Source organism: Balearica regulorum, chromosome 2, assembly GCF_011004875.1.
Source record: "Balearica regulorum gibbericeps isolate bBalReg1 chromosome 2, bBalReg1.pri, whole genome shotgun sequence".
Classification (NCBI taxonomy): domain Eukaryota; kingdom Metazoa; phylum Chordata; class Aves; order Gruiformes; family Gruidae; genus Balearica; species Balearica regulorum.
The window spans coordinates 121,919,794-121,947,157 of record NC_046185.1 but is presented as its reverse complement, the minus strand read 5'-3'; the positions used below and the strand labels follow the sequence as shown (position 1 = coordinate 121,947,157).

Genomic DNA, 27,364 nt, shown 5'->3' with positions numbered 1-27,364 from the left:
CTCTGAGCAACCTGATCTAGTTGAAGATATCCCTGCTCATTGCAGGGGCGGTTGGACTAGATGACTTTTAAGGGTCCCTTCCAACCCAAACTGTTCTATGATTCTATAATGTACAGTTTTAGGTAAAAATCCAGCTCTTACAAAGGTGTTGGTTTCACAGCATCCCTTATCCTCATCCAAGACAAGGAACTATCACCTTTGTATTAGGGTTGTCACTGCTTGTCAGCATATCACTGCAAAGCTGTCCTTCCCTCTCCCACAGCAGAGAGGACATTGCCTGTGATATGACTTAAGTCACGGGAAGAACCACTTCTCAGCCCACTCTCTTTCTGTACAGCAGAAAAGAACTGAGCACCAAAACTGAGCAAGCACGTGTTTCTAGCTGACTTGCCCAAGCACATATTTAAGAGGCAGGGAGACAAATTCTTACAACCTCCCATCATCTAGTTTCACAATCCTAAGTACGACACCGAAAGTGACACATTACTTAAAAAAAACCCCATAATCCTGGCAAAAAAGTGCAATTACAATAAAAGAGGCAGAACAGAAAGTTGCAGTAAAACTACTAGAAAATCCCAAGGTGGTACAGAAAGTTTGAGATAACTAAACCTGCGTAAGTAGCAGGACTTAAAAATTCAGAGGTGAATTCTCTCTCTCATTCTCTCTTGAATGTATCACTTTCTTCAGACTACCTTCTTTTGCAAATGAACCTCTAGTTAGCCAAGAAATCCCATCTTCTCTCACATCCATCTACAGAACTCAACTTTCATCTCTGGCAAGCTTGGAAACTATCCACAGGGACAGGTTGATAAGTGGCCACTCACTCTATTCGTAGCAATTTCAACCTCTTATTGATATCTTACTGTGTTTGCCTTGCTTTGCAAATATCAGACTGTTTACCTTGCAGTTCACTCCATAATGAAGCAAACAAAAACCACCCAACAAATAACAAACTCCTAGACCTCTATAATTTTTGAAAAATCACGTTGGCACTCATCCTGGAATATCTACTTTGTAGTGGGGAAAAAAAAGAGCTAAGAGCTTCCAGACGATACAGTGCAGAGTGTCACAGAATTAAAACACTTTAAAGCAGCACTAGAATTGCACAGAAGAATGGATCATCCTTTTGGACAATATTAAACAGCAGTAGCAAGAAATAACCACGAATTAAACCTGCACCAACACAAAAGACTGCCTTAGCCTCATCAGAGTAACCTTTTGGCAGAAAAAGTCTGAACATCGCCAAAAACAAACTAAAAGTATAATGAGACTAGCTGTCCTTTTAAAAATAACTATCTAACATAATAGTATTTTAAGTTTTTGTATGCTTGTGTTTTCAAACAAGATGGATAAATCCATCTTGGTTTACAAGTAAAGAAGTCATAAGCAAAACCAAAGCTTTGCATACACAGATTTTGTAAAATATATTTGACAATAAGAAGCCTGACAAATGTTACTTACGTACTTGCACTTGTTTTTTGGTACTTAGAAAAATCAGTATAGACAATCTGGAAGCACAGCATCCAGTAAATACGATGGTATGCAGGGTGGTATGCAAGATTACTGTCTCACCAATAAAACCTGCATATTAATGCTAAACCAAAACAACACAACAAAACAAATCCCTCCCCAATAAACAGAAAAGACCTCACATAATCAGAGAAACATGCTAGAAAGGACCTCAAGAGGTCGCTGAGTCTATCCCATATTGGGAAACTGGGTTAAATGTACTTAGAGAATTTAATCTGCCCTTAAAAATCAACTAATGAAAGATTTTACTGCCATCCAAGACAACCTACAATGCTGATCAGCTATTCCTAGAGAGTTAGAAAAATCTTCCCTTTTCTCTAATCTGGCAGCCCTCACTTACAAAAAACGTTGATTACTTCTTATGTGTTCAGTAGACATGGAAAACAGTTGGTAACTGTCCTCAGTATAAAAAACATGTTCACACTGGAAAACGTGTGCCCTTTGTCTTTTTTTCCTACTTTAATCTTTCCTCACAGGCCCTGATGCCTAAACCTTTTATTCCTATTGCTGTCCTCTGGACTTGCTCCAACCTGAACACATGACATTGCCAAGAACGGGGCAAAGCTTTCAGGCTAAGACTTCACAAGTCCTAAGCAGAAATTAATAGTTACCTATCATATTGATCTGTTACGCTAGGTGTTGAATATCTATATCTAGATCTATACATAAAGATATCTCCTTTATGTGTGTGTATATAGGTGTGTACATGTACGTTTTAAACAAGCCAACAGATTATTGGCTCCTTCCTCTCATGACCTGTTACAATCCCTAAATCTTCAGCAGAACTGTTACTAGCCAGGTCTCATTTTGTAGTGGTATATTTTATTTCTCCTCACATTTACTAATTCTTATGTCTTTTTTACTCAGTTATGAACACTTTTCTAACGTGTTAAAAACAATTATGAACTCTAATTTTGCCCTCCATAGTGCTCTCAGATCTTGCGAGTTTGGCATCATATTTCCTTTTTTCAAGTGCTCACCATCCAAAAACAGATGATTGAAAACGGACCCAAAGTAGAACACTGCGATACTTGATTTGAATTGCTCTCATAGAGCAGCTACAGGATTTTTTTCCAACTATTTCAGCATCCACCTACATTTTCACCTAGACCATATTCTTTAAGTTTGCTAATGAGAACATAAAGCAGAATAGCATGAACATTTTAAAGTCAAAGTAAAATGCCTCTACTTCTTCCACTTCTTCCTTTTATATTCAACTTGTGTAGAGGACTAAGAACAGCAGAAAGATAGATGGAAATAATTCCGACTCTCAGTGAACTAACAACAGTCCTGGTCAAGTCAAACTTCTGTTACTCCCTTCTTGTGTAAACTCATTTGTAAAACGAATGAACGAATGAACGAGAGACAGACTACATGGTCTAACAGAGTTCTGTAGCCACAGAATTCTCTCTTCTCTTCTCCTCAGACAGCTGAAATAGAAAGACAGAATGAGTAACTCCTTAAGCTTAAAACCATGAAGCTTTGTACACAAAAGCATATCGCTTTAACACAGCTAATGTCTTATCTGGCAACTTTACCCTTACCATCAAAGGGAATATGAAGATTATTTCACACTAAATTCAAGAACAGAAAACTGACATTTTAAAAATGTCTTTATGTTAGAAGGTAAAAGAAAAAAAAGAGCATTACTAATTCTCTAGGAACCCTCTACAGGGGAATTTCTAGGTGCTGTAGCTCCCAATACAAGTGGATAGTCAGAGAAATTTTGCCTTTTTATGTACAGAAGTTTTTTATTAAGGGACAAAGTGTCTCACTGGAAAGATACATCTAGTTCCCTAGTTTCCATCCTTCCTTATGCTGTCAGTGGCCTAAGCTGGGAGAACACAGCACCATCTGGAAAGACTTCTGGAGATGAAAAGAAATGAAGAAATACTCCCCTCAATTTGGAAGAGAATAGGAAATCAAATAGAAATAAGGAACACAATACGAAAGTTCTGAACTCTGTCTTTTCTAGAAAACTGAACCAGGATAAGCACAAATAGTTTCTTCTTCTCAGCACTTACTGATTTTGTGCCCCACTTTTGTGCCATAAAACTGAAGTAAACACACTTGTGAATTCCTTGAGGGAAACAAGGGATTTTCTGTTGTATTTTCTGATTTAAAGCTCCCACCGCACTCAGTGGGAAAGGGGGATATATAAAATGGGGAATAAAAACAAACCTGAAACTTATTTTAGTTAAGGAGCTCATGGAATAATTAGAGAAGATATGTTTGGATAATACTTAATCTCCTAAGCAAAAACTTCTGAACAACAGAATCTTACTACAGAACTTCTTTAGCTCCCTTCATCTTGGTACTTGGGAAAGTGAGATCTTCAGTAGCAATCACTGAAAAATAATGCACTACAGAATGGAGAAATTGAACAAGACACATTTTCTTATTCATAAATAAACCCTTTATCAACTGTACAACTTCAGGTGTCTAATACCAATGTAAAAGTAACATGTGATGATGATTATAATTGACAGCTGCACAATTTTAGAAACCAAAGAACAATAAATACAACCATTAAAAGAGAGAAAAAAAGGCCCATGCTAAAATATCTTGCAAAGTAGAAGATGAAATTACAGGCGGGAAAGACCTGTAGAAAGATTGATTTCACCTCTTAATACAAAAATAAGTACAGCTGATATTAGTGGAACAGCTTTTTAAGACTGACATTTTAGACCAATGCAAGCACCCAACAAAGGGAGAAGGGAAGACCTTCTTAGCTCCACTTGTGTTTGTGGGTGGGTGTTAGCCCCTCATCCCATCATCCATAGGGATCTGTAGTCAAGGTAGATGAGCGACTGCTCAAGTCTCCATCATCCAAACTCCTAGAGTCTTTGCACTTTCAAATCGACAAGCACACGAACAAGAACAGTTTTTAAAGTGACTTGTAAGCTATTAATTCACTCTTTAACTTACTATATTAACTGCATTTCAGACATGTCACCCCCTGGCACAGATCCGTACCACAAGTTTCTCAATGGAACAGAAGCAGCTGAAGACAGGCAAATCTGAATATAAACTTATGTTCCGAGTTGCATTTGGTAGATTTAAAGGTAAGAGCAAGCCTCAGTTTTCATGTAAAAAAGGCTCCACCCACACCCTAAATCCACTTGATTGTAGATTTTAGCTTTCTACGTTTGAGAAGTATATTTTCAACTAGCGACCATAACCTCTACTTATCGACAAGACTTTCCCAAGAAGCATACCATCAACTTCCATAGCATCTTCCCCAAGGGAGGGGGGGCAGGGAGGAGAACCCAAGGGAACACACTTTCTCTACCTCTTTCATATAGGTGTGATGACTCCCAAAATCTGAATCAAGGGCAACAAAGGAAAGAAACTTTTCCTGTCTCTCATGTCCATTCATTGTCAGATCTCTGGCAAGCAGATAAGAGCAAGGTCCCCTTCTAGCCACACTGGCAGAGTAACACCAGCAGCATGGGAACAAACTAGTCCATCACCATTTCAGAGGCTTCTGTACACAAGTGGGGCTCTTGCCACTTTGGAGATATCTTGTGGAGGACAACAAAGTTGTCTGAATACAGAGTTAAACTAGGTCAGACACATTTTAGAGCCCAATCAACTACCTTATTCAGAAAGCAAGTAGCCAGAAAGCATGTTCAACGGTTTGGGGCACAAATGTATTTTATTTACACACGGCAGGCAAGATTAACCTGTCAAACAAGCTTAGTTCTTGTATTACCAGATGATGACAAATAACTCGCTGCAAGTCAGCTTAGAGGTCTGAAAACTTTATGCAAATGAAATGCCTTAAAACTCTTACTTTAGAGATATTACATATTCCCATCGCTTTTTTCTTCTTGACTCACCTATCGCAGTTCAAGGAGGAAGAATTCTCTCTAATTCCTAGTCTCTCATGAACCTATAAATTTTTTTTTTTCTTCCTTAATTTTCCTATTCCCTCAATTTTCTCATTGCTTGGAGAAATATTTTCCCCAGACACATGAAAAAGGTCTTCCCACTCATCATTTCACAATGAAAGTTGGGGAAGACAGACAGGGTAACGGTGTTCTACTGCCAGAAGTAGGCTCTTCTGGAGTAACTGAGTAATTTGACAAGACAACTACAAGTTGTTTAAGTACAGGAAACCAGTTTGTCTACACTGTTCTCCCTTTCTTTACACTGTCAATATAGTCACTATTTTCAAAAATATACTAGGGTTAAAGAAAAAGTATCCAGTAGAAATCACACCATTTAAAAGGAAGTATAGGAAGACTTGCTCCAAGATCAGAAGAAAGAATGAAGTCCTATTTTTTTGCAAATGCACAGATGTAAATATCTTCAAAGCTTGTACTGTACAATGCAACAAATCTGATTAAAATCACATGAAGCATGATAATAAGAGAGGAGAGGGTGCTATACCATGCTGAGAGTATATTTAATGACAGTTAAAAGGGAAGAGGTATGATGTGAAAACAGCTGAATAATGGTTGACAAGGATGACTAAACTGAACACGTGAAACAGAGCATCTTGTCGGAGGCAGAGAAGTCTTCTGAGCAAACTGGCCAAAATGCATACAAGGTCTTACAAAAAAAAGAAATGGGAGAGACAAAATAAACACTGCACTTGAAACGCAGCAGACAGGAACAAAGGAGCAAGCCCCGGGAGAAGGCAGCATCTTAGAAGACAGCACAGATAATAATGATGCTGCCTGAAAGCATGCAGAAGACAAAGTCTCTCAGATAATCTGAAAACTATTACTCTACTACACAAACAAGGCGATAATGGAGACCTGAGAAAGCACAGCATTTACAGACAATTGGTCTGTTGTCTACAAAGTTTTCACCAAAGTGAGGGTAAAAAAAAGAAGTCTTCACCAAGGCAAAACTTTGTAAAGTCTGATTTAGTTGAAATACTTACCAATAACCTACTTGTTCCTGCAGAAATAGAGGTAGCAGTGACAAAGAAAAAAGGGGAAAACCAATCAATGACAAAAAAGTCAGAGTACAAAATATTAAAGATTACAACTGGGAAGAACATGTGTAAATAAAAAGTTAAATTATTATGTGGGATGTTCTCAGGAGTTTAAATATTAATTCTAAACATAATAATGTTTCATTTTTCAACAGCAACATTAAATTACATATCAAAAGTAGTTATAATTACATTTATCATTCAGTATAACAGAAAAATTATACCAATTAAAAGTACAGTTTCCAGAAAGTCAAGGACAAATGTTTCAAAGCATAGTTGTCATCTTGTGCTTTTCATCTCATTTTTCAGTCACATAGACAAGAATTTTTATTATCTGAGCACAACAGCAGACTTTCCTGCATTATTATACTCTGTATTTTCCCACTTTAGCTCTCAAAGTGACAGTCCTCCACAGAGGGCACCAATTTCTTAATTCTGCAGGGAAACATCTAACCTATGGATTAATTTACTTTCATTCACTTCAAACTGGTGAGAGTAGAGTAAGTATGGTTGTGTGTTTGCTTATTTGGGTTTGGGGTTTTTCCCCCCAGGTAAAGGTATGACTTAAGAATAAGGACTAAGCTTAGTAGAAAAGTCCAGAAAAATATCGTTCATCCTCAACACAAAGGGATTTTGTTTAAGGAATAACTTTTTAAAAGTACTGACATCTCTGCTTATCATAAAGCAGCCTTTTGTTTTTAAATGGAAAATTCAACTAAGAGAATTTCACTCTGTATTATTTGACCCCTCTATTCTTCCAACTTGGCAAATATTTACCTTAGTGTACGGACAATTGCAGAAACTAGGATACAGATTCATAAGAAGCCAGAGTTTTAACAGAATAATTAAAGAAAATCTTACAGAATGGGGAGAAGATCAAGGGTTACAAAACGCTTAATTTCAGAAAGGTGTACACTGGAATTAGATCATTAAATCCTTCAGTATTAACAGAATTTAAGTGTTTAACATTAATTCTATACAAATTTTGATAAAATGTGAGAGCAGTTTCTTAAGTTTGAATGATACACAGTTATGTATTATAATGACTAGTTTTGCAAAAGTTCCTTTTTCTAAACCAGAACCTTTTAATAACATTTGGGGATGTACCATAGTGAAGAAAGCATGCAAAATGCCTAAAAAGAGGAATAGTAAAGAAGATGCATAATTGATTCAGAAAGAGACACTGAACCCATAAAGAAATAACCGCCCCCACCAAGTTTTCTTAACTACTGTCAGTAAAAGCTGAAGAAAAATCAAGCTATTGACTTACATGCTTTAAACATACCAATCATGACAGGTTCATCTAGATTTGCAGTCTTTTACTTCTATTAAGACAGAGTACATAGCACCCATACCATATTCTGCAAAATCTTAGAGAACATCCATAAATCACAAACCAACCAAACTTTCAAATGACGCGCCGCATCATTCCTACCACAGCAACTAAGTCTGCAATATAATTCTTGATTTGTCATGGCTAAGACGCCGCTGTTTGAACAAACCGTTAAGACATATTTTGCGTGTCACTCACACTTTAAGTGACCTTTGTAGAGAACGCTACTGAGTGTTGTCTATTTTTCTCTGTTTACAACTGCTGCATTGGTCTATCAGTCAAATTATTGAGAAATTTGATTAGTTACCTATTTCAAACATCTTAGAAGAGAAACATCTTGTTTATACTAACCAGATCATGCTAATAAGACACGCATATGCATGCATACACACACAGAGCATAGACTGTAAATTAGTTTTAACAGGGATGTGCAGTCGGAGCAAATTAGTTAAAATGACAGATATTTTGACTTTCCAGCAGTTTGAAAAGTGACATGGTAACTCAAATGCTTTTACTTATCCAATTGTGGCTTTTATTTAAAGAAGTATATGCTTTCATTGCTTTACTCATCTGTAATGCTACTGAAGGTAAAAGTAACTGCAACTATTGAAGATGTATGTTTTGTTCTTCACTGTTCAAACAAAACCATCATTTGTCAATTGATACATGTAAGCATTATACATAAAAAAGGAGACACTGTCTTGAGTTTGAATACTGAGATAGCATGAAACTGCAACATGCTAATAAATTAGATTTTAATAACAAAGGGGTGTTGGGTTTTGTTTGGGGGTTTGTAGGGTTTTTTTGGTTCGGTTTTTGTTTGTTTTTTTAAACAACTGACTAAAGAGCAGAGTATTCCTGTTTCAGAAATGCCCTTCTAAGATCAGGATCACAGTCTGCCAAGTGCTGCAAATATGCTCATTTGCATATATGTGTTAGTCCCACCTCTGAAGAGCTTACACTCTAAAATAGACGAGGAAAAGCAATGGTTACAACGGGAGCAATGTCTCCATTATACACTTTAGAAAGGCAGTAAAAAACTTGCCCTAGCATACACAGAAAGACAAACAATTCTCATAATTCTCTACGTGTCACCTTATATAAAAATGCTGTTTGCCCACAATGACATTGAGACAAGGGTCACAGAAAAAGTAAATCATGACATAAATTTGCTCTGCCTTTCCATGTAGTGCTGCCTTCTTAACCAGAGCCTTACCTAATGAGTGAGCACGACTCTACCACAGATCCCTAAAAATAGTGACTGAGCAGTTAAAATGCAAAGAATCAGATGCTTTAAAAAAAAAAAAAAAAAAGAAAAAAGAAAAAAAATCTGGTTTTGAAAGGAAAAAAAAAAGCTCTTTAGAACAGCTCTTGAGGGCAGCATAAGGAATGCCAGAGTTTCAGCCTGCACTCCTCAGCTCATTTACATGTTCATCCCTTCACCTTCCTTCTGTCTCTTGGCAGCCCTACCTCCTTTGCTCTTGCTGCCCCTTCCTGCATGTGGGTGTCAGCTGGCGGGGGCCAGCCCAAGCAAGCAGGACTCTGAGCTTTCCCAGTAGTACACTGGAGAAGCCTACTGCACCTTGCTGTATTAGCCAGCCTGTCAGCAGCATATTAAACAATTCAGAGACTGATAGGATCAAAACAGCAACTAGAGGGCAAAGACCAGTAAGGTGAATTTAAGTAAACCCTTCCATGATATAAACAAAACAAACAAAAAAACCCACACCAAAAAACTGTGGACTTCTAGAACAAGAGACAAGCTAATGAAGGATGCACCCCAAATGTGTACTATATACATAGTTCAACAGCAAACAACTTAAAGGAAAAAAAAACCCTTCCATGATGCATGTTAAATAACCAACACCTAGCCCTTCTCAAACAACTAGGATTTAATTCTCTTCCGATTCCCACTTTTTTAAAGTGTAAGGCACTCATTGAAAAATAATTTATGAATCTTCCATCACTTTAGACATCTGAAGTCCTGAGGTAAGAATACTCAGGACTACTACTACTACTAACCCAACATCAAAATTATTAGAAGCACAGATTTATATCTATTTTAGCCTTTCATTCTAGGTTAAAAAAAAAAGAAAAAAAGTAAATCACACCTTCCCAAAATATTCCATGAAAGAAACAGTAGTTCTGGAAGGCACTTTCAGTTAAACAAACCATTCTCCAAGCAGGAAAGCTTTTATACTGTGAAGTATTTGGCTACTGAATTGTCACATTGCTACTTTTCACAGACCAGGTTTGAAGAACTGCAAAGAATTATCATTTATAGGTGTTTTTCTCTTTCAAATTAGATCTCCTCCTTTATCTAAGAGGAGCATTAGTCCCTCAAAAAGACTTCTGTTTCAGTAGACAGAAGATGTACTTTCAATGTCTTATAAAATAAAAATCTCCATGATGCTCTTGAAGGATAACTCTCTCATAGTTAAACCTTGTTACCAGTTTTCTAGAAGGCTTTCTTATTCTGGATTTTAGGAGACATCAAAGCAGCTGTTTCCTACATGGACACCAGCTTAAATCCACTCCTTTCATTGTAGGAGAAGTCCTCAGAAGGCGAGTTCATTGGACACAGCTGAGTACAGTAACAGCAACTGTGATAAATTTCACAGTATGGCCATCAAATTAGTGAGATTAAGCCAGGTATAAGTCATCAGCTCTGGTGAAAAGACAGACTTGTGTCAGTTCTTCCACAGTAAACTCTATCCATATTAAGGACTACTGAGAAGTAAGCCACAGGCATGTAAAGAACAGCCTCAGCCTCCAGGCTTTCTTGTTTCATCAAGTAACTTTTTTTAAAAAATTTGCCTTTAACTACCATTTTCAGGAACATCTAATAAAAGCTCCCAAAGGAAACCTGATATCCCGGCAGTCATCGCAAACCTCTCCCTAGAGGAGGTCTTGCCATACCTGTCCTTTACAGCAGCTGTAACAAATCAGAAATCAGTAAACTGGGAGATCTGCCAATAAGAGAAACCCACTTTTATTGTTTTTCCCTTGAGAAGAAGCAATACTCAATACAATTCCTGCTTTGTGCAGCAAGAATGCCACTTTAAATGTTTAAACTTATGTCTTTGCTTTCCAGAACTGTGTAGACATTGTCCCATTCATTCTATTAATCCTATAATCTACAACAGCAGTTTCTGTTTTGGAAGACATCTCCCCAGGGCAGTAGGCAGGCTCCAGAAGACTAACAGCTGTTTAATCTTTCAGGGAGATCCTTCAGCTCTAGGTTGAAAAATAAGTGAATGCCGAACTTGTACGTCTCTGTGCCTCACAGCCCAGAAAGCCAACGATATTCTGGGCTGCATCAAAAGAAGCATGACCAGCAGGTTGAGGAAGGTGATTCTGCCCCTCTGCTCTGCTCTCATGAGACCCCACCTGGAGTACTGCATCCAGCTCGGAGGTCTTCAGCACAAAAGAGACATGGACCTGTTGGAGCAAGTCCAGAGGAGGGCCACAAACATGATCAGAGGGCTGGAGCACCTCTCCTATGAGGACAGGCTGAGAGAGTTGGGGCTGTTCAGCCTGAAGAAGAGAAGGCTCCAGGGAAACCTTGCTGCGGCCTTCTAATACTTAAAAGGTGCTTATAAGAAAGATAGGGACAGACTTTTTAGTAGGGCCTGTTGCGACAGGGCAAGGAATAATGGTTTTAAACTAAAGGAGTTTAAAGATTAGATATAAGGAAGACATTTGTTTGATGAGGGTGGTGAGACATTGGAACAGGGGTTTTCCCTGCCCTCTGTCACTCCCAATTAGGTGTGCTGATTGACCCTAGGGAATAAGCTAGAAGGGTTCTGTCCAGAAAGCAGAGGTAACCTGTTAATGGCTGTCCCTATCTTTTGCCTTGCACTAGCTAATCTGTTAAAATAGGTTTTAAATTTATTTAAATGTAAACGTACGTGGTGGGTTCCACCCCAACCCTGTCCCCACCACCCAAGCAAATATGAATAGTGTTTCATTCACTATCCAATTTCCATATGTTTCTGTAACTACTCAGGGAACAAATGGTTCTTATACCAAACCTAAGACATCAGAATACCAGGGAAATAACTTTTAGAATGTGACTTCGATAAAAAATTTCAACTTAAAAATAAAATCAAGTTATAATTCATCTCTCCAATGAAGCAAGTTTAAGGGGAGGGGGGGGAAAAAAAATCGAAAGTGGAATGCAACCCTAGAAATTACCCAACAGCTTGCCACAGTTCCCAGATATATGGCAGGGGTCCAGTATAAACAAAGCAAACTACCCATACATTAGGGACAACTGATTTGGAAACACAGACTTTCCTCAATGTCCTGAAAAAGCTAATACTAATTTTGTTTAATGATGGTATTTCCATTTTTCATTTAGGAGTTGAAATGCATGTATTCCAACAACTGAAACAGCAAAACCAGTTTCTTTTCTTTTCCTCATGAAATTCACTATATTTCTTCCTGTAGGGAAGGAGTGTAAGAAATGCATGTGGCTTCCTTTTTTCTTTGTTTAGTAGTAAACTGAATAAAGCTGCCGATGTTCTTAAAGAAGCTAGTGTAATGGTATGGTAGTATATTGAAAGGTCTTCTGCATAAAAAGGAAAGAATATTTACTTAGGATTCCCACCCTTAAGGAAAAAACCTGCAAGACATTTGTAAAAAAAAAAAAAACCAGTAAGTAGGGAAAAAAACACATATTATCTTAACTAAACTGCACTTAACAATAGGGGAAAAAATATTCAAACCACACAGCTCTCTGCAGCAGGGTCATGAAAAGAAAGGAAAAAGGTCACTGAAGTATTTACAAACCCTGTTTTCACACATGAATCAGAGTATTACTGTGTTTTCCATCTTGGCTTTGAAAGCCATTAAGCAAAATTAAATATTTACATGTTTTGTTCTTTCCCTCCACACACAAAAGATGGTTCTTATCTTGTTATCTCAGCATTACTGGATGCAAAACTATCCCTTTTCAAAAGTAAGTATTTCAGAATACCACCTTCTAGATTTTAACCTCTTCACAAGAAGAACTAATGTTATTTCAAAAGGTTAATCTTTCAGTGAGTCTCCTACTGCTCAAGGCATCTTTCTAATACTAATTCAAAACATATCAGAAGTTTCTCCAGGTTTTTAAACATTTAAGATCAAATATTTTAATCATCTCATTTTTAAACAGTGGTGTCACATAGCATCAAAGAAAAATGAACGGACAGGGTGATAACAGAAAGGATCTGTACAACCTGCTTTTTCTTTTTCTACTTCCACTTACTAGAAGGAACCAAACAGGGAAGTCCAGTTGAAACTACAAGACTGACAAAACTTTTAGCAGAAAATGAGAACTAGCTCCAGAAAGATCTTAAACCATGTGAAAAACAAACAACAGAGATGAAGCTAAGAACAAAGATGCTAGCTTACAAATGTTTGGGAAAGTTGTGACAAGAAATATATTTTCTAGGATAAAAGTGAACAAATAGGTGAAGATTGAACTTCTGAAACTCAAATAAGATAAAAACAAACAAACAAAAAAAAACCCAAAGAAACCCAACATATAGGAACTGCAGGTATATGAGTCAGACTTAGAAAGAGTACAAAAAGCCTTCCAGGGGAAGACTCTCATCTACTCTCAAGGCTGTCAAAGCTGCTTTCTGTACCACAGGGAACTGGGGCAAACTAGCACGTATCACAAACTCTTGGTCTTTTAAATACAGTTCAGTAGTCCAGCCAGAAAGCTTTGGGCCAGCATGAAATGTACTATTCTTGAAAGATACCTTCTTCCTAAAGAATCCGGCACAACTCATCGGGCAGCAGGAGCACCTGGAGGAGAGCGGCCGCCTGGAAGAGGCTTCGCTTGAGCTGTCCAGGGCGCGGGTGCTGAACAGGTCTCTGGCCTGGGAGGGGTTCGCCTGGGTTTTGGGGTTTTCGTCTCTTCTACAGAGTGTGTGTTAAATCCTGAACAATTCAGCCTTGATTATCAGTCTTTGGTTAGTCCTGTTATTAAATGCAGTTAGCCAAATATCACAACAATGACACAAATAGATATATTAATACATGAGGTCCATCTTCTGCAGCCAGGCCAGAATCAAGACCTTTTAACAGTTTTTACTCTTGGCCTTTAGGCAAGATTCATGGCTTAAAGATGTAAAGATACTAATTTCAGTTTGTGTAAAGGATGATGAAGTATACGTGAATGTAAAACCACTGATATTCCCCCGTATTTATACCGCACTAGTGCCAATTTGTATACACAGTCACAACTGTACTTTTGTCTGTGTTATGGAAAGGTTTTTCACAGGCCAATCTGATGCTCTAAGTTTTTTAAAAAAATTGCAGCTGGCTTTCTTGTTTATACAGGAAGAAGCAGCTTCAAGTTTACTAGCTAACACAAATAATAAATACCAGATGAATCTCTACCTAAGTCTATTTTTATTGAATACTGTTATCAATCTATCCTCCTGAATCTGGCTAGGCAGACAGTCACTGACAGAAACAGCAACCTAAGTTTTCGAGACAGCTACTTTACTGTTAAATCTTGTCTGCCTCATTACCACCCTGGTCTTTTTTTATCAGACACATCTAGCAAATTAGAGTTTTCTACAAGCCTAATTCCAAGTAAGCAGATAGAAAAATTGAGAGATACTAAACCATAACAGTAAAATAAATGCTCTTTCAGTTACATTTCAAGGCTATATACATTGTTGAAATTGTATCTAATAGCTAGAAAGAGTCAAGTACAATTAAAAAAGAAAAAAGAATCCTTCACATTTGTAATGAAGAAAGAACTACCCATTAATAAAAAGGCATCAATTGCAAATATCTGCATTCAAAATTGGGAATCAGTTGTGAAACTAAGAGTAATTTGCTTATTAGGAAGCTTTCCAATGGTAAGATTAGTTGTCAAAATAAAATACCCAAGGAATGAGATGGTTTTAGATAAACATCATCTGCTCGGAATGGGCTAAACCCAGCTGATCCCGCATTTGAGTGCCAGGAAGGAACTGTTAACCTCAAGGTCCCTTCAAGCGCTATCTATGGTCAGCAACAAAGAGACTTTCACCCACACATCACTTGTTAGAATTAAATCTGTTCTCGTAACCCCTTTTGTGTAAAGTTTTCAGGAAAAAGACATTGTATGCCTACTAACCTAAAAATAATAACGAAAATTCATTTCCAATATCAAAAGCAAGGCACATTGTTTTCAAACATGCTGTGTGAGAAAGGAAAATGCAAGGTTTAAGTATTGCACATAAGAATAACTGACTGTAATAGCTGACAAAGCTTTTTTCCTCTTTGACAAGAATGGACAAGTACTACCCCTCTACAGACAAATACTTGTGATGTTCCTAACCCTCAGTTACAGGGTTCAGCTATCATACCATTCACTGACTTTCATGGTTAGGAAAGCACCATTAAAATTAGCTTGCAGTTTAGGAGTTTCTCCAAAGAACTATAAATCTAACAATTTAAAGATGTGAATACTGAGATTACAGAAAGAGCTTCTTTCCTCCAGCAGAGGAAGGAATTCTTGTTAGTTATATACGACAATTCCTGACAAATGGGATGATGCTCTTCAAGGCAGATTTGTGAGTATACCAAAAGCTCTGCACATGCAAGACTCACTGACTCGAGTAAAGCTGTCCTCATAGTGTTTTAGCTGTACCAGCAGCTTAAAAACATTGTACCTAGTACATTTATCATCACTGCCTGAAGGAGCACAGGGCTCAATATGTGAGAGAGAAACTAGAGGGTAAATGCAAGAAAAACAAGGTACTGACTTGAGACTTTTCTTCCTTTCCTATTTCTATATGAAATTTCACATTGAAATTTAATTACAAGTGTGTAATTTTGTAAATTTACAAATCTGTAAGGCATAAACAGAAAACTGATAGGATTAGAATTTAATATGTTGATATTTAAGTTCCAGGCTTTAATGCCTTGTGTTATATGTACAGCACATTTACACAAACAGACCTTTGAGGAAGCATATTTCATCAGTTTTAACTTGTGTGTGCTTCAAAACACTGCTAATGAAAAGTTACACTGCAATTTTCAAGTTTGGGGAAAATTCAGGTTAGAAAAACTGGAGACAAGAAAATAGCTAAAAATAGATACCCTAAAATAAAGAATTTCATCAAAATGGCCTCTCTTCTCTTTGATACAGAGTCAATTATCTATTTCAGTGTGTTTCTCTTCAGCATTACTCTCCATTAACAGTACAGATATAGCTACTGCTAGTTAAAACTAGGATAACTAAATTAAAATCCAAATTAAATATAATACCCAAAATTATGTCTTTCTAGGGAAAAAAAAAAAAAAAAAGAAAAAAGTCCTAAACTAAGACACTGATTTTGTTTTTGTTTTTGTGGTTTTTTTAAACAGGAATATTTTTAAGATCCAGCTAAATCAGTATTTCTGCAGATTTATTTTTGTTTCAAATAGCACTTTGGTTACTAATACAGGTGTTGTGAGTAAGATGAGTCATTTGCACTGTTTCCAGCAATAGGGCAGAGAAAAGGACAACAAAGGGAGAGGCTCTCAATAAGCTAGACACACATGCAGCTTTGTGTGTTACAGAATCACAGTTTAAGAGATTGGAAAACAACTGTTTCAGCACACATATCCATGCATCCTGATTCCAAGTACGAGTAATGATGTAACAAGCACCACTGTTCCAGAGAGACTCTTCCTCCTCCTCTCCCTTGCTTACAAATTTGGCATCCTTTTCAGACGATTTCCTTTGAGGTTAACATTTCCTGTGGTGCTTATGTTTTTCACTAATTTTAATTTTGCATCTTTATGGATAGGGTCAGGCCAGCCACATGTTCAATACAAACATTTGTTTTTAAACATATTTCAAAGAATGCTTGCATGCTACATCTAAAAGTTTTACAATTAACAGCTGTGTCCAGTGGCAGCCTATTCTTAAGCAGCCCAGAAATAGTCCAAGTCCATGATGGGAAAGTGAGAAAAGTAAGAGTCCCTAGAGGCACATCTTATAATTAGTATTTTGCAGCACTTTCTAAAATGTTTTGCTTTTTACAAATATCACAGCTAAATAAAAGTAGAGACTTCTGACTACTTGCAAGCATTTAAGAGCCCTCCTCATGCTGACAAATTATACATCACTTTTGCATACTTAACCTGCAAACTAAGGTATTTGTTGAAAATCCCCAAATTGATATAATCTCATCTAGACCAGAATAGTTTCAGGTCTCCTATTCTCAGCTCACTATATCAGAGCTGTAGCGAGAGTAATTTCCATTATTAAAAGGCAATATAGCTACAATAGCCCAGCACCCTGTTTCTCAGCGTGGTTAGCAATGCAGACGCGCCATCAAACCAATAACATAGCTTTTCATACTCAAAAAGCCAACAACATTCAATACCACACTACACCCTACACCTGCCATTTTCATTAGTTAACTAATGAACTATTGGTGGAATGGCAGAGATGGAAGGAACAACCCGTAGATAGCAAAATACAAGAACCACCTCTCCAGCACACTTCAACAGGGATCCACTTCATTTTTAGATGCGTTTGGCTACTTCTAGCTTTGCTGCTAAGCACATGGTTTTTAGCAATAAAATACCAAGATAAAATATAAAATCTGTATGCCCATATTTTCATCAGTAAAATGGAGGTCAATATCATTAACCCACTATTAAAAATAAGGCAACAGCCATACATAAGCAAATATTTTGCAGAGAAAGACTGCTGCATCTGTTACAACAAATACAAGGCAAGCCATACTTAGCATTGATAAACACTGTTCAGAAAATAATTTTTTACAAGAGTTGAAAATAATTTGTAGGAAAGAACTTAAAGAAATTATTTTCTGCTGACTTTTCTAGCTCTACTCAAAGCAAGGACTGCAGGAGAGCTACTGGAAATTTTTTGCTCTGTCAATAAAAAAAAAAAAAGTCAAATGCTTAACAAGTTTTTAAAAAAATTATTTAGCCAGTGGTCAAAATTAAATTGACCAAAAATTACAGCTAGCCAATCCCTAAAAGAGAATCAATATTGGCCAGAACTTAAAAACTAGAATGCTTTTGACAACGACTCCACAACCTTAGGTTCCATGACAGCATAGGCTTGCTTTTTCTGTGTGGATAGGATCAACCTCAACACCGCTGTCAGTGCAAGCAGTCTTCATAAAGCTTAGTTCTAGCTCATTTTTCACAAATCAACATACTTCCCCAACATATTAAACTGTTTAATGTCAAGAAATTACATCATCCAAGCTTACAACTCTTTTGAACATTTCTTCTGCATAAAACTTTAAAGCAAAATGTACATTCATTAAACACGTTATAAGGCTGATTGCACAGATGTAGAGAAAAGTCACATATACCCACCCAGCCCACTAGAAGAAACTCTTGCCCTCCAGCTCCAAATGTGCTCATCTTTTTCTTTTAACTTCATCAGCTGAATGCAACTGTGTGTTCTACAACTGGTGAGGCTCAGTGGATACACAAAGGAGAATAACCTGGGCTGAACACGTCATCTCCCAGCACTTGCGCAACTCAAAACACATTATTTGCATTAGCCTTCTTATTTCTTTGTTTGAAGCAGAACTAGTCCCACATTTGTAAGGAACATTTCCTCCACTCCCTTGCTATATGCTGTCACTGGATCTTGGTCTTATCAAGTGTGTGAAAACCAAAGTTTATTTTAGCATATGGTTTATTTTGCTAGCAATGGAATCTGTATTTCCTCCAAACTGGAAGCTATTTCAGTATTGTATTTTACTTCAAAAACATTTTAAACATTTTGGTTTTTCACATCCATGGTTACAAAGAAGCCCTGTATCATCTGTCTTTGAAAATGTTATCACTTACAAAACACACAAATGCACAGATATGAGATATTCAGATATAAATTAATTCAAAGTTGAGCTGTAGCAAACATACAATTTAAGCTAACTGAACAGTAATATAATTCAGCCCCCAAGAAGCGAGGCAATGCCTGTACCCTTGTCATCTAGTATCCAAATGTTACGACAGCTGAATTAGATATTCAAAGGACATTTCTTTGACAGCATACAGCCCTTTTACATATGTGAATTTCATGCGGTTTTCATTCACAGTCAGCAACAGCCTTATGGCTCTATTGTACAGGTGGAGCAGGTATTTTATTTCTTTACACAGCTTTTTAAAATTTTAAAGTTTTAAAATTATGTATTATTTTGGAATTGTAATTTGTTAATAGATTGATTAATCTGGGCTTTAACAAAAGTGGGTGGGGGTTTTTTGTTGTTTTGAACTCATACAAACAATCATATATTTAGTACTACTCCCAATATAGAAATGAAACAAGTATCTATCCACACTGAGCTGACTACCTCTAACAACTGTACCCATATGGATAAGGGAAAAAAAAAAAAAAAACCAAATCAAAACACTCAAACCAACCCTAATTGACCATTAAGGTTACAAAAATCACAACATTAAAAAATTAAAAGCTCTAGAACAAAGGTGCATAGGTAACCCTGTATTTGGGCACTTCACACCTGAACTTTCAGGACACTACATCAAAATAACCTCTGAAGATACTTAGCCAGTTCAAGAGACTATAGGAGCCCTGAGCCACTTGCTGTACAAGCATAATATACCTTCCAATATTCAGAATGCAGGGGCATGATTTTAAACTCATTCTTCCCAAAGCATGGCAAAACACCCAAGAAAATGGACAGCAAATCTTCAAGTCTGGCATCTTAGGTTATTTCAGTCATTCTTGTTTTAGGCTACTCTAGTCAACAACGAGGAGAAAGAGAACTGCCTCATGGTGAAAGCAGATAAATGACCATAGAGTACTGCATTTTACTATTGTCATTGTTCTTTGTATTCCGGAGATCGTCCACCGTTATCTCTCTGAAATTTGCTTAACTGCTGATGCTCTGCTCTATCTGGTAGGGCCACAGAATTTTCTCAAGACAGGCAAGATTTTTCCCCATACTGGAACATCAATCCATATTCATGCTCAAGAATCAAGGAGGAGTGATGTCCTTCAGTCCAGAAGAAGTAGAACTCCTGATAGCTGCAGGAAGGCAGGAATCAAAAGCAACATGATTTTCAGGGAACTATCCAGGATTCTTGGCAAGGAGACAGTTTATTTTTTAAGTTTTCAGAAAGACTATCACCAGATTGGTCCAAATTTCATTAAAAAAGAAAACTTTTTAAGATTCTCAAAATACTGCCTGTGTGTTCAGGCAATCTACAGAAAGCACTTCTAAGCAGAGCTTTCTTTTACTGCACATGGAACATTTTACCAGTTTTAAGTTTCTTTCATGAAGGCCACATCTGTTAGTGTACCCTATGACTGTTTTTATTTTAGCAGCACAGAAGAATTGCATTTAGGTTATGCTCAGTGCAGTTCAGCAAGAACCCATCCTTCAATCTTGTGTCAAATTCAATACTCAAAGACAGATGCATCTGTATTTTAGTAAGACATGGGTCCCTCCTCTTTTTGCATTGAGTCCTAGTAATTTCAAAAATGTGGTACGCGTCTTAACTATATTTCAACTCAAGCAAACGTATATACACCTATACTTTATGAAAAAAAATTAAAGAAAATCATAAGTAAAGCCTCATTTTTCCCCACAGAATAGCCTTTATGCATGTTCAGGCAATACGCTAGTACTGACATAAAGTAATTTACTAGCATTGATAATAGTCCAGATGCTCAACTAACTTCTCACATCTAAAAACTCCACCTTCCATTTTTAAAACCATTGTGAAATGACAATATAAATCAATCTGACATAGGGACTAATTATGGTGGCACAACTAGGAAGTGTTTTGGAACACCACTAGTTTTAAAAGCCATTTACAGTTAAAATGTTGCTAAATAATTGCTTTATATAAATGACACTTCATATGGAAAGCCAAATAAATCTTAACAGCTCTTTTTTTTCTTGCCATTATTCTTAGGTAAATTTATTATAAGTTACTAGAAGACACGCAAAGTGCATGCCAGATGAGAACTCTGTATTTATAGCACACTAAGTCAGTCAGCAAACAGAATCTACTAAAAATATCCACAATGGTATGCAGCACACCCAACCTTTGGGGACTATTCACAGGCTGTGGTGGTCTGATTTTTAGACAGAGCAGACAAGGAAGAAGAAAAGACCCAGGTAGGTCAGTTCCTAAAGATGACTAAGAGTGGCAGAGTGGAATCCCATACAACACTTCGTATTCTCTCCGGCAGGCAGTCAGGCATCCTGAGCCCTATGAGATTTTACTGCTTGCTTCCCGATCTCTCCGGGTCAATACTACACAATTTCCATGCAGAGAACAGAAGAATGTGCTGAGTAAAAGTGAGAACCAGCCCCATTCTTACTATGGCTGACACTCCCATTTTTGCAAGCGTCAGGAATTGGAAGCCTATCAAACAACGGATGCCAGAGAGCTCTGGATGCGCACTGAGACATCCTCATGAAAGTCACGATGATCATTTACAATGGAAAGGTGGCCTTGGGAACATAGGCACCTGTTTAGGAAATACCTAACCAGAGAGTAGACAGCAAAAACACTTTCCTGAATGCCTGTGAAGCGCTGTTCTGTTTTACTCAGGTAACTGTGGGGTTTTTTTTAAACAAATTGTTTTCTTTTGATTTAGAAGATGCATGTCTTTTAAAATATTCCAGAATAAAAACTCAAGAGTTACTCAAAGGTTTCTCACTGTTTCTTTTCATGGATTAAACGGCTGCAAGAACATGTTCCATTACCACAGTAAATGAACACAATCTGTAGAAATGACCATACGTCTCTCCTGTTACTAATGAAATCATTTATGAGCAGTAGACACATTGCAGAAAAATCTTGAAAATAATATAAATTTGGTTCATGCATCTGCAAATAGCAGGGAAAACTTACCCAAAAACCTTCATAAAATTATTCAAAACTTAAAAGTTTCATGCAAGGATATGACAGCAAATCAAGAACATTTACACAATTAAGTCTTCCATGAGCAGCTGGCAAGAACAGGAGAGGAGAACTTACCCAAACAGATGGGTAGGCAATGTGTTTTAAAAATAGTTTTGAATTTCTAGCAGTGACAAAAGGCTTTCTTTATAAGACAAAGAAATGACTTGGGAGGTTGTTGGAGACTAGTCTGCAATTATGTGAGAGAACGTGAGGAGAGGCACACTGTCAGGATATCAGGGTTGGATAGGTATTCAGAAGACGTTAAAGAGGAAGGCCTTTGTTTGAACTGGCACTGCAAAGGCTTAATCAGGTATTATCGCTGTCTTGATAGCCAAAGGAAATATTTATATATGCCATTACAATTAGGCTGCTTCCTTTTCTTCAGACCGTTAACTATTTACATTTCTCCGCTAAATGCAGTACAGCCATTTTTATTATTTGGCTTCTCCTAACCCCTTTTGTTTACCAGGCAGGAGGAGGAGAAGAGAAAGAAGTCCTTCAAAGATCCTCTATCACTTCCCTCAGTCTTTACTCCAGTGCCCCAAGCCTCTCACTGTCACAGAGACCTGACACCCTCTTCAACTGAAGGAAACTAAACACAGCTCCCAAGGGCTTCACTAGTACTACCAGAAGATCCAAACAGTGCTCATTTAGTTTTTAGCTTATTTGTCCAAATATGTAGCATTTGAGAATAAAACCAGCCTCCTGACTGAGCTGGAGCATGGGTTGGTGGTGGACTTTTTGCTTCTTTTTCCTGTCCCACATTCATTCCTTAAGAGAGTTTATGTTTCTGCCGCCAACCAGTAACTGTATGCTGCCCACTACATGTATGCAGGAACAGAAAAGCACACTAAATACAGGAACAGCAAGACCCTGAAAAGGGATTGGATTCCTCAAACTCTTCTGTCAGAGCACCTCTTCCGAAATTCCCTATCAACAGACCTTATCCTTGGACTGCTTTCCTAGCACACTGGATTTTTCAATCTGTTATTTTTGTTAATAGGATGCTAACGCATTTCCAAAACCTCCCCATATCTTCAGCGACTGCTGAAGTGACTCTTCTCTCTCACTTTGGAGTCAACACATAGGTATAACTGAAGAGAAAGTGAGGCACACATCTATCTCCCCCGCAATCTGTGGTTGTTGTGAAGTTATCTGTATGTGTACAGACATGTTCATATTTCTCTCAGCTCCCAAACTGGACTCCATTTTAACTTTCTTCTATCATCAGCAGACTTCAGCCAGCCTCTCATTGTTACTGCTCTCATTTTTCCAAAGTGGACAAACATGGATACAATTGTGTTTCACTGGTGCAGCCAAGTGAATAGAAACAAATCAAAACACCAAAGCAGAGACAGCCTCTTAGCTTTCACTGTTCTGCACCTTGGAAGACCTATGAACAGCAGCAGCAAAACTATCTGAAAAAGCACATAGGATTTTTTGTGTTCACAACAGCAAATAGCAGTGTTATCATACCTCTGAAAAAGGCATAATTTGTACGGAAATGTCATAGCTTTAAGTAGACTAAATCCTCACACTCTTTCCTCATTCTGAATGGTTAGGAATTAATTTAGAGAAATATATATTGTGTCAACAATTCACTGGCCTTCCTCAATCATAAAAAAACCCTTTCCAACTGCCAGGAAAAGAAGGTATGTCAAGCAGTACCAAGGCATACAGGCTGCAACTGTAATAGCAAGTTTCACTGCTTCTAACATGATTCACACACACACACACATGGAATATCCCAATAGTCTCATTGCAAAGCACACTTTCCAACACTTCTCCCAAGTCAGGGGACAAAGACCTCAGAGCTACAACTTTGGCTACCAAGACAGGAGCAGCACTGAAGTCTGAAGTGTTTAAGTTTCACGGTTTCTCAAAGCAATAGTACTTGTGCGATACTGGGGGCAAAAGGCAAGGAAGCAACCAAAAGATAGTCATACACCCCCAAAAAAGGTGTGAAAAAGATGAAGAGAGCCTCAAGAACGTATTCAAGTGTACCATATAACTAAATAGACCAGATGGAAAACAAAACAAGATGTGGCTTTCTAGGCAGTTTGAGAGATGTCTAAAAAATGTCTTTTCTGAGACTTCACATCATTCTTCTACTGATATTTGCTTCCCACACTCCAACAAGTAATTCAGGTTAGAACCTGAGGCTTTTGTGAACTTTCTTCTATAGAATGAAGAATCCCTTTGCTACTTCTACCAGCTATTATTACAAACAAATGCTACTGTAACATACCTATAAGGTTCTACCTGTATCGTGTTATGTATATTCAGTAGCTGGTTATAAATCCCACACTGTAAAGCACTTCATAAAAAAAAGCTTGATCATTATTTGGCTTGAGAAGAACATAACAAACCTCCTCCTTCTAATAAAGTTGAACAGATGCAACTTAATCTTCAAATTATTACTCCAAGTCTTGACATAGGCCTGAAAGCTGTCAATAGTTCTGTCTGACAACACTATATATTTAAAAACCTGTCTATAAATACATCATATAAAATTGTATATGACCGTATATAAAACAATCTGAGATTTTGTATTCTTGTACATTCTCTGCTCAATCAACTTTAACGAAGAACTGATGTGGAAATTTAAAAGACTTGGTATCTAACATTTCTGCTATCTTCAGTTGAATTTTTATATATTCTTCCCTAAGAGATTTTTAAAGACAAAATATATTTAAAGGCTTTATTCTTGTCTTATAACAACAATCGTGAGAAGAGATTTACATTTGAACACCAGAAGGATACTTACACCAGGTGTTTTCACCAAGAATCTTTTGTGTTGTGACCACCCAGAAACAGGATCACAAACATAAAGTGGGTTCTAAGGAACTGTCAACATTTTAAGTGACAGAAGTAACACATCAGCAGTTCCCAAAGCAAAGAAAATTGCAAAAGACTGTCCATTTTTAGCTGAACTAATTGCTGTAAGCATCATTGACAGGAACAAGCTATACTGTAACTACAGCAGTAGCTTTCCTGCAGCGCTGACAGTCAACACAAAGCCACTTGCTGCCTAAAAACACAGTGGAAAAACTAACTGTGGATCTCAAGGCCAACTCTTCTACAGGCTGTTCTTAACAGAAGGTAAGAATATTTACTTTGGGGCTGGGAGAGAGGGGAAGTCCCATTCACTGAGGAACACAGCGGGAAACTACCAGTCAAAATTCCCGATAATAGTGTTATCACTGTAAAGGAAGCTGGAACTTGGCGCTGTGTTGCAAGAAAGTGCTTGAGCGTCACGCGCAGGTTTGGCCTCTGCATCTGGGAGTGCCACAAGATCTTACGGAATTTGGGTCTCGCTCTACTTAGTGCTCTAAGCCTACTCCAGGAGTGCTTGCAGCACAAAGATAAACACGTATGTTGGGGTTTTTTTGTGAGACCAAGGCCCCAGTTATTCAGTGAATTGAACTCTCCCTGAGATGAGACATAAGGTTACGTAGCAATATTTACTCGGTTATACTTTGATCATAAAGGAGCCTGAGGTCAGACAGGAACATCAGACCCTCACAGTCAGGAAAGGCTGCTGTTACTATGGTTCCTATTAAAGGAATATAGAAGCTAACTGATCACACTTTCCAGTACGTTAACATACGATAACATAATGCTTTTTATATTCTCATTCAAATGGCATATTAACAAGCATAATAGGGATTCCAGTATGTTACATTAGAGAGTTAATATTTATACACTACTTCAGCATGCAAAGCTGCTCAGTAAAAGTGACAATAGAGTGTCATTCACCAATGGCAAATTAATTGCAGTAATTTAACAAATGCACCACCCACGTGTCATTGGTTAATGAAGCCAAGCAGTATGCCTAAAAACATAGTTGGAGATTCAGCTCAACTTATGGAAGTTATTCTTGTTCTTCTTTTTTATTTTAATTGGCATAGAATTGTTATGCTAATCCTCAAAATTAAATTCAGTACTTTTCAAGACAAAAAGAAACAATTTGGCTAATTTTCAAGTTACAAAACAAGTGAGAGGACTTCAAGCATGCTTATGATACACAAGATAAATGCCAGATACCACACCTAGACAAGCTTGAGCTAGTTACCATCAGGACAAAAACAATGCTTCAAGTTATTTTTCACCATGCTGATGCTACTAACGCATGATTTCCAGTGGGGCTACTCGTTCCAAGCATCTAGTTATTACAATAAATCAAGAAAACACAAAGTGGGCAACTAAATAAGGATGCCGACATTCAATGTGATGTAGTGTAATGTATCACTGATATCACAGAATATTTAAATTGCAAAAAAGAATGTTTCAAGTGAGGCCTTCTTCACAGGTGTTGCAGTATGATTAAACAGTTATTCATCCCAATAAGAAATACTAAGATTTTTAGAAGAGAAAAAGCAAATAGATTCATGACTATCTTGTGACTACATAAGGACAGTGTATTTTGAAACTTGCTACTCAAAGCCCTAGCGTATGGAATTCCTTATTTATTAGTCAGTAGATTAAGAGAGCATACCCCTCTTGGCACTTTTCCTGCACCGGGAAAAGCAACAAGCTTTGCATCATTTCAGCCTATATCCTCTTTAATATGCCAATTTCAGAGTTCTGTAAAAGACAAAATATGGTGTCGTACAGCAATTAATAGACTATTACGTGCCATAGAAAAGTACGATGAAACTCAGAGTTATTCTGAAGAGACCTTCCTGCATCTGAATAAACAGTTTCCTAGGTTATTGATCCTCATCACTGCATTTACATTTAATCCAGTCTCTCCTGGCAGCAAGGCAGGTTGCAAGACAATGTTTAAGCAAGGAGAAAAAAAAAAAAAAGTTTAACCTTTGAGCAACAGCAGGCTATATATTTTAATTACTCCCTTGTCCTTAGCACAAACTGCACAATACTCTGTGGCAAGGCATCCTTTCATCACTAAAAGAAACACATGCACCTTCTTCCCCCACAAGCTACCTTGATGGTATAATGAGCATCCTTGCAAAAAAGCATTCCTATTGAGCAGCTTGGTACCATAAGAATAGTTATGTTTTCTTTCTTAAGGGCAAACGTTCCTTTACTATAACAGCGTTTGACAGTTTTCTGTTAATATTCCACCACTGCACTGGGAGGAGGCAGTTTTAGATCTAGGAAGTAACAGCTATGCTGTCTTTATGTCAACACACCAACAGCATATAGATGGTAGGCGGTGTGACAGAAGCCTTGCGCACCGTACGAGGGTTGGACTGAAGACAGCCCTGCTTTGGCTACAAACAGGTGGCATTAAAGAAATTAAGAAAACCCAGCCTGCTACAAATAGTATTCACAAAAGGATTAACTAGAATACAGAAGTGTGGGAATTTTACATCAGCTTCCTCTTTCCCAAAAGAGATCTTTTGGGGAAGTTGGCTAGTATTTAGACAGGTTATAATACATCTATATATTAGAACTATCAAGAGAATGGATCCATTTAAAAAAGTCACCTTCTACCTTAATGTCTGACTTATACAAACAATGACCTTTAGAATAAGCAGTACTGAAAGCAGTCAGCAACTTTGAAAGCAGCTGGCAACTTACAGGCAGTTTTTTTAACTTTAAGGTAAAGAACACAGGCAGTAAAATCCGAGTCCTATACCAGCCCTATTCATCTCAATATCGCAGGAGAGACAAAA

The 27,364-nt window shown here is 37.5% G+C and overlaps 1 protein-coding gene across 2 annotated transcripts in view; it reads right to left on the bottom strand.

Annotated features, from left to right (window-relative positions):
• LOC104641725 (E3 ubiquitin-protein ligase ZNRF2) overlaps positions 1-27,364 on the bottom strand; it is a 65,133-nt gene that overhangs the window by 35,966 nt on the left and 1,803 nt on the right. The window lies entirely within an intron of this gene.